Genomic DNA, 12,829 nt, shown 5'->3' on the forward strand with positions numbered 1-12,829 from the left:
CCGTATGATGACGCATCGCAAGCTAGCACTAATCATTTACAAGGGTTGTACAGGACAAGCAGTTTCTTTCAACACAACAGATTTCTGGCTTTCTCAAAGGCAGCCTCTTGTGAATTCCCCCATACCTAGTCGTCTCCCTTGCGCAGTAGCGCATGTCGGGGTTCTAGCAAGGTGCTTAACCCAGGTAGGAAATTACCAAAATAATTAAGGAGCCCCAGGAACGACCGCAGCTCTGTCACATCCTGTGGTCTCGGCCCGTTCTTGATGGCCCCCATCTTGGCGTCGGTGGGTCTGATGCCGTCTGCAGCGATTCTCCTTCCCAAGAACTCGACACCCTGTGCCAGGAAAACATACTTCGCGCGTTTCAACCTGAGCCCCATGCGATCCAACTGACTAAGAACCTCTTCCAGATTCTTCAAGTGCTCCATGGTGTCCCGACCTGTAACCAATATGTTGTCCTGGAAGACCACAGTGCGAGGAACCGACTTTAGCGGGCTCTCCATGTTCCACTGGAAGATTGCCAGTGCGAATCCCGATCGGGCACCGGTTGTAGATACAGACCTTTGTGCATGTTGATGCAGGTGAGGCCTTTCGAAGACTCCTCCAGCTCCTGCGTCATGTAGGCCGAAGTCAGGTCCAGCTTGGTGAACATCTTCCCTCCAGCCAGGGTCGCAAATAGGTCGCCTGCCTTGGGTAGCGGGTACTGGTCCTGCAGCGAAAAACAGTTAATAGTTACTTTATTGTCCCCTCAAATTCTCTCCTTAAGTACGGGGACAATCGGACTGGCCTATTCATTGAATTCCACCGGCGCGATGATGCCTTCACGTTGCAGCCTGTCCAGCTCAATGTCCACTTTTTCACACATCATGTATGGTTCCGCCTGTGCCTTGTGGTGGATGGGTTGAGTACCGGGAACCAAATGGATCTGCACCTTCGCCCCCGAGAAGCTTCCGATGCCTGGCTCGAACAGCAATGGGAACTTGCTCAGAACCTGGGTACATGAGGCGTCGTCGATGGACGAAAGCGCTCGGATGTCGTCCCAGTTCTAGCGGATTTTTCCCAGCCAGTTTCTGCCAAAAAAGGTGGGGCCATCTCCTGGCACAATCCATAGCGGGAGTTCGTGCACTGCTCCGTCATAGGAGACTTTGACTTCTGCACTACCAATTACAGGGATTAGTTCCTTGGTGTAAGTCCTTAGTTTGCTGTGAATGGGGCTGAGCTTGGGCCTGTGTGCCTTTTTGCCCACAGCCTGTTGAAGGCCTTTTGACTCATTATGGACAGACTTGCCCCCGTGTCCAGCTCCATGAATACTGGAATACCGTTCAGTTCAACTTTCAGCATTATTGGTGGACATTTCGTAGTGAATGTGTGTAACCCCGTACACTTCTGCCTCCTCAGTACGAGACTCCAATTCAGCCTGATCCACCGTGGATCGATCTTCCTCTGCAACGTGGTGGTTTGCAGAGTTTGCAGCTCACCTGTACATTCGTTGGAGGTGTCCCATTGTTCTGCAACCGTTGCACGCATAGTGCTTAAAGCGGCATTGATGGAGCCGATGATCACCTCCGCAGCACCAACAGGGTGTTAACTGCCTCGCATTAACAATTGATGGCGGACTCTGGGTCATCTGAGGTCGGGCCACAGCAGCCGGCGTGTACATTCTGCCATGTACATTTCTGCTCGAGACCGACGTTACTTTATGCACAGTACTTGCTGAAACTTCCTTACTCTGCGAAATCTGCTTGATGTTGTCGCTGGTGGACATAAATGCCTGGGCTATCGATATGGCTTTACTTAGATTTGGAGTTTCTACAGTCAACAGTTTGCGAAGGATTGTCTCATGTCCAAAGCCCAGTACAAAAAAGTCTCTGAGCATTTGTTGTAGGAATCCCTCAAACTCACAATGTCCTGCGAGGCGCCTTAGTTCGGCGAAGTAGCATGCCACTTCCTGGCCCTCCGATCGTTGACACGTGTAGAACCAATACCTCGCCATCAAAACGCTTTCCTTAGGATTTAGGTGCTCCCGGACCAGCGTACACAATTCTTCGTAGGATTTTCTGTTAGTTTTGCCGGGGTCAGGAGATTCTTCACGAGGTCATAGGTTGTTGCCCCACAGACAGTAAGGAGGATCGTCCTTCATTTGGCAGCGTTCTCGTCCCCTTCCAGCTCGTTGGCCACAAAGTATTGGTCGAGTCTCTCCATGAAGGCCTCCTAATCGTCCCCTTCTGAGAACTTCTCCAGGATACCAATAGTTCTTTACATTTTCGCGCGGTTATTCGTTACCTCATTGCCAATTGGTACACTCATAATGAAGGGTGAAACTGAGTACTGTGTACAATGAGTAAGTGTGACCTTAGCTCCTTTAATAAGACTCCAGAGTGCAGGTACCTCGTGGGTGGGCTGCTTATATACTGTGCTCCCAAGGGATGCTGGGATCCCTTGGGACTCCAACAGATGGGCCCTCTGGTGGTCAGGTGTCATGCAGGTTACAAAGGGTTAAATATATAACACTGAGGCCCAGTGTGAGGCCTTGTCCCAGGGCCCAGTGTGAGGCCTTGTCCCAGGGCCCAGTGTGAGGCCTTGTCCCAGGGCCCAGTGTGAGGCCTTGTCCCGAGGCCCAGTGTGAGGCCTTGTCCTGAGGCCCAGTGTGAGGCCTTGTCCCAGGGCCCACCCAGTGTGAGGCCTTGTCCCAGGGCCCAGTGTGAGGCCTTGTCCCAGGGCCCAGTGTGAGGCCTTGTCCCAGGGCCCAGTGTGAGGCCTTGTCCCAGGGCCCAGTGTGAGGCCTTGTCCCAGGGCCCAGAGTGAGGCCTTGTCCCAGGCCCAGTGTGAGGTCTTGTCTCAGGCTGTATGGCAGCTGCAACTGTGGGGACTGTATCGATGGACAGAAGGGCACAGAAATGATGGTGCAGATAATCGCTTTGTGAGGATAAACGTGACAAACAACAGCCACATGTGGAAGTGGCTCTGTACTTAGGAAACCATTTCACTGAAAGTCAACTCCTGCTCTCGGGATGGTTTGCTTGAGTAGCTCAGTATGTTCACTCTGAACTGACCCAGTAACCTCCTGGGATTGCAGCACTTCATTCGTGTTGCTGGTGGAGGCATTCCTATAGGTGTGATCCCTCTGACCCTGGGACACACTGACCCCGGGACGCTCTGACCCCGTGACGCTCTGACCCCGTGACACTCTGACCCCGTGACGTTCTGACCCCATGACGCTCTGACCCCATGACGCTCTGACCCCATGACGCTCTGACCCCGTGACGCTCTGACTCCGTGACGCTCTGACTCCGTGACACTCTGACTCCGTGACGTTCTGACCCCGTGACGCTCTGACCCCGTGACGCTCTGACCCCGTGATGCTCTGACCCCGTGATGCTCTGACCCCGGTACGCTCTGACCAGGCAGCTGAAAGTGCGGCCACCGATGGTTGAGCGATTATAATCAGGGATGCTCAGGAGGGCAGAATTAGAGGAGCGCAGATATCTCAGGGTGATTGTGGGGCTGGAGGAGATTACAGAGATAGGGAGGGGCGAGACCATGGAAGGATTTGTAAACAAGGATGAGAATTTTGAATTCAAGGCATTGCTTAACCAGAAACCAATGTAGGGCTGCGAGCACAGGGGGTGATGGGTGAGTGGGACTTGGTGTGAGTTAGGACACAGGGCAGCCGAGTTTTGGATCATCTCAAGTTTACGTAGGGTAGAATGTGGGAGGCCAGCCAGGAGTGTGTTGGAATAGTCAAGTCTAAAGGTAACAAAGGCATGGATGAGGGCTTCAGCAGCGGATGAGCTGAGGCAGGAGCGGAGACAGGCGATGTTACGGAGGTGGAAATAGGTGGTTTTAGTTATGCTGCGGATGTGTGGCTGGATAAAGGTCTTTAAAATGATGAACGGTTTGGATACAGAGAGAATGTTTCCACTTGTGCGGAAGAGCATAACTAGAGGCCATCAATATAAGATAGTCACCAAGAAATCCAATGGGGAATTAAGAAGAAACTTCTTTACCCAGAGAGTGGTGAGAATGTGGAACTCGCTGCCACAGGGAGTGGTTGAGGCGAATAGTATTGATGTATTTAAGGGGAGGCTAGACAAGCATATGAGGGAGAAGGGAATAGAAGGTTATGCTGACAGATTTAGATGGGGAATGACGGGAGGATGCTCGAGTGGGGCATAAACACCGGCATGGACTGGTTGGGCCGAATGGCCTATTTCTGTGCTGTGTATCCTGGGTAATCCTGTGTAACAATTTCTAAATTTGCGGATGACACTAAATTGGGGGGGGTGGGGGGGATAGTCAACACTGAGGAGGACTGCAACACATTACAGGGGGACATTAATAAACTTGCAGAATGGGCAAATAATGGGCAAATGAAATTCAGCATGGATAAATGTGAGGTAATACATTTTGGTAAGAAAATTAGGGAGGTCACATATTCCTTGGAAAATAAGAATCTAAATGGGGTAGAGGAGCAAAGGGATTGGTGAATAGCCGGTGAGTGTTTTTGTCTTCTAGTTTCAAGTTTATTTCATAGTCAATTAGTTCATAGTTTAGTTCATGGACAAATAAATAGGGATGGCAGGGCAGCACAGTCTCGTGGAATGCACATCCTGTGCCACGTGGGAAGTCCTGGACGCTTCGCGTAGCTGGACGACCACATGTGCAGGAAGTGTTGCCTGCTACAGCAACTCAAGCTCCGAGTTTCGGTGCTTGAGCGGCAGCTGGAGTCACTGTGGTGCATTCGCGAGGCTGAGAGCTTCGTTGCTAGCATGTTTCTAGAGGTGGTCACCTCACAGCTTAAGAGTGTGCAGGCAGAGAGGGAATGGGTGACTGCCAGACAGAAGAGGAAGCCAGAGCTCGGAGCAACTAATGGTAACTCACTGACACTGCTCTGATAACTAATAGTAATACTGGTAACACTCAGATTCCCCTCATAACCAAGAGTGATCCAATAACTGGTAGGAAGTGGTGTGGAGCGGGTCCCCAGTCGCATTCTCTCTCCCGATCCGCTCGGCTTTGGGTTCTGGCTGTGTGTGAAGGTGACGAGTGTGAGTTGGGACTCGGTCAGTGCGATCTGTCCTTGGCCTTCACACGTTAAACCCGGCAGTGGGCTCGGTGTTTGGGGCACTGCTCACAGAGCACATCGTCCTAAACTCAGCTCAGTACCAACATTCCCAAACCACTCCCTGAGCTCCGACTCATTTTCATTGAAGTTTTCAGGAGGAGGCAGTTCGACCCCCGCTGCTGGTGCTGTAACCTGTAACCCCCTTTACCCCCAGATCCTTTTATATTCTTCCTTTACAAGTATTTATCCCATTCCCTTTGAAACGATGTTCTCATCTCTGTCTCAATTGCCACTTGTGGTGAAGCATTCCATGGTCCCACAGCCCACAGTTCACAGTTCAAAATCCTTCATTCCCCCTTCCGCCTCTGTCCCCTAATTCCCCATTCGCCCACCAGTGCTAACATTCTATCACCATTGATCCAGACTAAAGCTCCCAGGTATCACCCCCCCCCATCACCGACTGCCCCCCTCAGTGCCCCCCCTCACCGACTGCCCCCCTCAGTGCCCCCCCTCACCGACTGCCCCCCCCTCAGTGCCCCCCCTCACCCCCCCTCACCGACTGCTCCTCACTCAGTGCCCCCCCTCACCGACTGCTCCTCACTCAGTGCCCCCCTCAGTGCCCCCCCTCACCGACTGCCCCCCCCTCAGTGCCCCCCCTCACCCCCCCTCACCGACTGCTGCTCCCTCAGTGCCCCCCCTCACCGACTGCTCCTCACTCAGTGCCCCCCCTCACCGACTGCCCCCCCACCTCACCCCCCCTCACCGACTGCCCCCCTCAGTGCCCCCCCTCACCGACTGCCCCCCCCTCAGTGCCCCCCCTCAGTGCCCCCCCTCACCGACTGCTCCTCACTCAGTGCCCCCCCTCACCGACTGCTCCTCACTCAGTGCCCCCCTCAGTGCCCCCCCTCACCGACTGCCCCCCCCTCAGTGCCCCCCCTCACCCCCCCTCACCGACTGCTGCTCCCTCAGTGCCCCCCCTCACCGACTGCCACCCCTCAGTGCCCCCCCTCACCCCCCCTCACCGACTGCTCCTCACTCAGTGCCCCCCTCAGTGCCCCCTCACCAACTGACCCCCCTCAGTGCCCCCCCCTCACCCCCCCTCACCGACTGCTGCTCCCTCAGTGCCCCCCTTCACCGACTGCCCCCCCCTCAGTGCCCCCCCTCACCGACTGCTCCTCACTCAGTGCCCCCCTCAGTGCCCCCCCTCACCCCCCCTCACCGACTGCTGCTCCCTCAGTGCCCCCCCTCACCCCCCCTCACCGACTGCTCATCACTCAGTGCCCCCCCTCACCGACTGCTCATCACTCAGTGCCCCCCCTCACCGACTGCTGCTCCCTCAGTGCCCCCCTCACCCCCCCTCACCGACTGCTCCTCACTCAGTGCCCCCCCTCACCGACTGCTGTTCCCTCAGTGCCCCCCCTCACCCTCCCCTCACCGACTGCTCCTCACTCAGTGCCCCCCCCTCTCCGACTGTTGCTCCCTCAGTGCCCCCCCTCACTGACTGCTCCTCCTGTTGTATATGTGGACTTGTATTTACTCTGTACAGCCACCAGAGGGCTCTTCCCCTGGAGTCCCTAGGGATCCCATAATCCCTTGGGAGAACAGGTATTTAAGGAGGCTTGACAGGTTGGAGAGACACTCTGGAGACCTGCAATAAAAGACTATGGTCACACTTTACTTTGAGCTCACAGTGTTCAGTCTGATATTTTCTCCATACACAACACCTCCCTCATTTCCCCCCCCACCCCCACCGCTTACTGACTGCTCCTCCCTCAGTGCCCCTTGCCCTCACCGACTGCTCCTCCCTCAGTGCACCCCCCTCCCCTCACCCCCTCACCGACTGCTCCTCCCTCAGTGCCCCCCCCCCCCCATCACCAAGTCGCTGCTGCTCCCAGCACTGTAGGAAATGTTAGGCCCCACCCCCACCCCACCCCACCGCACCGCATTTTCCATTCCCCTCCCCACCCCATTCCCCAGTAATCCATCCCACCCATTCCTGATATTTCCAGGGAAGTGGGGAAGTATTGGACAGGAAGGGAGGGGTGGTGTTGTTTTGCATTCGGGCAACCTGGAAGAATGAATTTCTCTCAGGTCCAGCTGAATTTAACAGCAGGACCTGATTAACGTCCTGTTCTGTATGCAATAAAGGTTCAAACTGAGTAATGTTTAACTGAACAAGGTACAACCTTGGCTCTGCTTTATTTAGGCCCAAAGTGCCCGACTCTCAAAATGGCTGGCCTTTTATACCAGAGCAGCACCATGTCCGTGCTGCTCAGTAGCCTCCAACAATGACACCATCTGGTGGCTACAAACAGCATGTACATACATGACAATACCCACCTCTGAGACCTTATCACGGTATTTCACAGGTTGAGACGGTCCGGTGCTTTACGCTCCCGGGTTGACCATCTCAGTTCGATTCTGGCCTTGGGTGAGTTTGCGGAGTCTGTTGTGGCTGGTGGCTGGATGGCTGACTTGTTGGGGTGGCAGTGGCCATGTCAGGAATTGCAAGTCCATTTTTATTGAACAGGTCCGTGATGGAAATTCCAGGTTCACTGATGACCCTTGTGTCCTATGAAGACTGCTGATAGGTTGGTTGGTCGTCGATGGTTTCTTCGTCCGATTGCTCTGGCTCATCTGTGTGCCTCAGCTTTGTCTGATCCATGTGTTTCCTGCAAGTTTGCCCATTCTTGAGCTTAATAACGAATACTCTGTTGCCCTCCTTGGCCATGACCGTAGCAGTGATACATTTGGGACCCTGACCATAATTCAACACATATACAGCATCATTAACAGAAATCTCGCATGACACAGTTGCATGATTATGATACCCTTATTGACTTTGTTTTCTGTATTCAACATGATTATTTAAATCCGGGTGTACAAGAGATAGCTTGGTCTTAAGACCTTTTTTCATCATGAGTTCAGCAGGCGAGACCCCTGTGAGTGTGTGGGGTCTTGTCCTGTAACTCAGCAGTATGCAAGACAAGCAGGTCTGCAGTGACCCTTGGGTTACTCTCCTCATGCTTTGCTTGATAATTTGTACTGCACGTTCTGCTTGCCCGTTGGACGCAGGCTTGAACAATGCTGACCTTACATGTTTTATGCCGTTAAGTTTTACAAACTCCTGAAACTCCTGATGGTGAAGTACGACCCATTGTCGCTCACCACTATGTCAGGCAGACCATGTGTCATGAACATGACATTGAGATTCTCTATGGTTGCCGTGGACATACTGGATGACATGATTATGCATTCTATCCACTTCGAATAAGCATCCACCACCACTAAAAACATCTTGCCCAGGAAGGGACCTGCAAAATCTACATGGATCCTGGACCAAGGTTTGGATGGCCATGACCACAGACTCAGCGGCGAATCCACTGGTGCTTTGCTGAGCTGCATGCAAGTGTTGCACTGATGCACGCATGCTTCCAGCTCAGAATCAATTCCTGGCCACCATACGTGGGACCTGGCAATGGCTTTCATCATCACTCTACCAGGATGTGTGCTGTGTAACTCACGCATGAACTTCTCTCTCCCTTTCTTGGGCATTACAACTCAATTGCCCCACAATATGCAATCTGCTTGAATAGACAGTTCGTCCTTGCGACGAATGTACGGTTTGGCCTCCTCGCACATTTGCTTAGGTATGGCAGACCAATCCCCTTTGAGGATGCAACGCTTTACCACCAATAAAATCGGGTCCTGGCTGGTCCAGGCCTTAACTTGTTGAGCCATGACAGGGGTACCTTCACTCTCAAAAGCATCCATGATTAACATTAAATCTGCCGGTTGTGGCATTTCCACCTCCGGTGTGGGCAACGGCAACCGCTCAAAGCATCGGCACAATTCTCTGTGCCAGGTTTGTGGCGAATGACATAATCATAGGCAGATAATGTCAGCGCCCTTTGGATGCAGGATGAAGCGTTGGTATTGATACCTTTGCTCTCGGAAAACAATGAAATGAGCGGCTTGTGATCGGCCTCTAATTCGAACCCCAGACAGAACAGATATTGATGCATCTTTTTAACACCATACACACACGCTAAAGCTTCTTTTTATACCATATTGTAGACTCTTTCTGCTTTAGACAAACTTTTGGATGCATACGCGACAGGTTGAAGTTTCCCCGATTCATTGGCTTGTTGTAACATGCAACCAATTCCATATGACGATGCGTCACAGGCCAAAACTAAACATTTACATGGGTCATAATGTACCAGCAGCTTGTTCGAGCAAAGCAGATTGGTGGCTTTCTCGAAAGCTCTGACTTGCAATGCGCCCCACACCCAGTTGTTGCCTTTTCTCAATAGCATATGCAGTGGTTCAAGTAAGGTGCTCAATTTAGGTAGGAAGTTACCAAAGTAGTTGAGTAGACCCAGGAACGAACACAGCTCCATCACATTCTGCAGCTTGGGTACATTCTTGATGGCCTTGGTTTTCACGTCAGTAGGTCTAATGCCATCAGCAGCGATTTTCCTCCCGAGGAATTTGACCTCCGGTGCCATGAAGATGCACTTCGAGCGTTTAAATCAGAGTCCCACTCTATCCAAATGCAGTAGAACCTCTTCCAGGTTGTTCAGATGTTCCTTGGAATCACGACCGGTGATCAGGATGTCATCTTGGAACACGACAGTTCTGGGAATGGACTTCAGTAGACGTTCCATATTCCTCTGGAATATTGCTGCAGCCGAGCGAATTCCAAACGGGCACCTGTGGTAAATAAATAATCCTTTGTGCATGTTAATGCACGTAAGTCTCTTCGACGTCTCAACCAACTCTTGTGTCATATAGGCTGACGTCAAGTCCAGTTTTGTGAACGATTTCCCTCCAGCTAGCGTTGCAAACAAGTCATCAGCCTTCGATAACGGGTATTTGATCTTGTTTCAAAACCCTGTTGATTGTAGCCTTGTAGTCTCCACAGATTCTGACTGTGCCATCACTTTTCAGCACAGGAACAATGGGGCTGGCCCATTCATTAAATTCAATTGATGATATGATCCCTTCATGCTGGAGTCTGTCCAGTTCAATTTCGACCTTCTCCCTCATCATATATAGCACTGTCCGAGCTTTATGATGGACGGGTCTTGCATCTGAGTCCACGTGGATCTGCACCTTGGCTCCCGTGAAGTTCGAACAGCGAGGGGAACCTGCTCAATACTTGGACACATGTATCTTCCTCCGATGACAACGCCTTTATGTCGTTCCAGTCACATCTGATTTTCTCCAACCAGCTCCTGCCGAGCAGCGTTGGGCCATTGCCTGGAACAATCCACAACGGTAACTCGTGAACCGCACCGTTATATGACACATTAATTTGTGCACTGCCAATCACCTTTATCAGTTCTTTGGTGTACGTGCGCAGCTTGGCATTAACAGGGCTCAGCCTGGGCCTCACAGTCTTAGTATCCCACAGCTTATAAAATGCCCTCTTGTTCATGATCGATTGACTCGCCCATGTGTCCAGTTCCATCGATACTGGTATCCCGTTAAACTTCACATTAATCAAAATTGGTTTACTCTCGGTTATGAAGGAGTACAGTCCATACACTTCCTCCTCTGGCATCTCAGATTAAGTATCCAGATCCGCACTAGTCTGACTCTCATCCTCCACATGGTGTGTCGCAGCACGCTTGCTCATCTGCGGACACTTGCGCTGGAGATGCCCCACTCTCAGACAGCCTTTGCAACTATATTGCTTAAATCGGCACTGCTGGTGCCGATGATTTCCCCCACAACGCCAACATGGAGAAGTCGGATACATTCCCGCTGGCGGATTTTGGGCAGCCACAGGTTTCGCGAACGCAGCCGCATAGGCCCTGCCATGTGCCGCTCTACCGAACGCCGAATCAATCGCATTTACAGTACTTGCCGAGGTCCTGTCCGTCGTCATACATGATTGAGCGATCTGGATGGCCATTTTTAAATCCAACTCCTCCACTGCTAGAAGTTTGCGCAGATTCACCTCGTGGTTGATATCGATAACAAAGAAGTCCCGCAGCATGTCTGCCAACACCGTCCCGAATTTGCACGGTCCCGCTAGACGTCTCAGGTTGGACAACGAATTCCGCCGCGCTCTGGCCCTCCGATCGAACGTGTGTATAAAACCTGTATCTCGAGATGATGATGCCATTGTCTGGCTTGATGTGCTCCCATACCAATGTACACAACTCCTCGTACATTTTCTCTGTTGGATCACTAGGCATGAATAGATTCTTTATCAGACCGCAGAGCTTTGAGCCGCACACAATGAGGAACACGGCCCAGCGCCGATCTGCATCGTCGACCCCCTTCATTTTGTTGGCCACAAATTACTGGTTCAAACAGCTCACAAAGTCTGCCCAATCTTCTCCCTCCATGAATCGCTCTAAAAATCCAATCATGCTTACTTCATAAACAAAGGTTCTTGTATTCTCGTCGCCAAATGTTATGTATGCAATAAAGGTTCAAACTGAGTACTGTTTAACTAAGCAAGGTACAACCTTGGTTCTGCTTTATTTAGGCCCAAAGTGCCTGACTCTCAAAACGGCTGGCCTTTTATACCTGAGCAGCACCATGTGCGTGCTGCTCAGTGGCCTCCAACAATTGCGCCATCTGGTGGCTACAAACAGAATGTACATTCATGACACGTTCCAACCTGGGGAAGCTGCAACACAGGACTACATGCATGCTAACCAGTGGAAGCAGCATGCTATAGACAGGGCTAAGCGATCCCACAACTAACAGATCAGATCAAAGCTCTGCAGTCCTGCCACAACCAGTCGTGAATGGTGATGGACCATTAAACAACTAACCGGGAGGAGGAGGCTCCATAAATATCCCCATCCTCAATGATGGCAGAGCCCAGCAGGCGAATGCAAAAGACAAGGCTGAAGCGTTTACAACCATCTTCAGCCAGAAGTGCCGAGTGGATGATCCATATCGACCTCCTCCTGAGGTCCCCACCGTCACAGAAGCCGGTCTTCAGCCAATTCGTTACACTCCACATGATAACAAGAAACGGCTGAGTGCACTGGATACAGCAAAGGCTATGGACCCAAACAGTACCCAGGCTGTAGAGCTGAAGTCTTGTGCTCCAGAAATAGCCGTGCCTCTAGCCAAGCTGTTCCAGTACAGCTACAACACTGGTATCTACCCGACAATGTGGAAAACTGCCCAGGTATGTCCTGTCCACAAATCCAATCCGGTCAATTACCGCCCCATCAGTCTACTCTCAATCATCAGCAAAGTGATGGATGGTGTCATCGGCAGTGCTATTAAACATCACTTACTCACCAATAACCTGCTCACCAATGCCATTGAATGTCAAGGGGAGGTGGTTAGACTCTCGCTTGTTGGAGATGGTCATTGCCTGCCACTTGTGTGGCGCTAATGTTACTTGCCACTTATCAGCCCAAGCCTGAATGTTGTGCGGGTCTTGCTGCATGTGGGCACGGACTGCTCCATTATCTGAGGAGTTATGAATGGAACTGAACACTGTGCAATCATCAGTGAACATCCCCACTTCTGACCTTATGATGAAGGGAAGCTCATTGATGAAGCAGCTGAAGATGGTTGGGCCAAGGACACTGCCCTGAGGAACTCCTGCAGCGATGTCCTGGGGCTGTTTGGCCTCCAACCACCATAACCATCTTCCGTTGTGCTGGGTATGACTCCAGCCAGTGGAGAGTTTCCCCCTGATTCCCATTGACTTCAGTTTTACTAGGGCTCCTGGATGCCACACTCGGTCAAATGTTGCCTTGATGTCAAATGCAATCAATA

Source organism: Pristiophorus japonicus, chromosome 13, assembly GCF_044704955.1.
Source record: "Pristiophorus japonicus isolate sPriJap1 chromosome 13, sPriJap1.hap1, whole genome shotgun sequence".
NCBI lineage: Eukaryota > Metazoa > Chordata > Chondrichthyes > Pristiophoridae > Pristiophorus > Pristiophorus japonicus.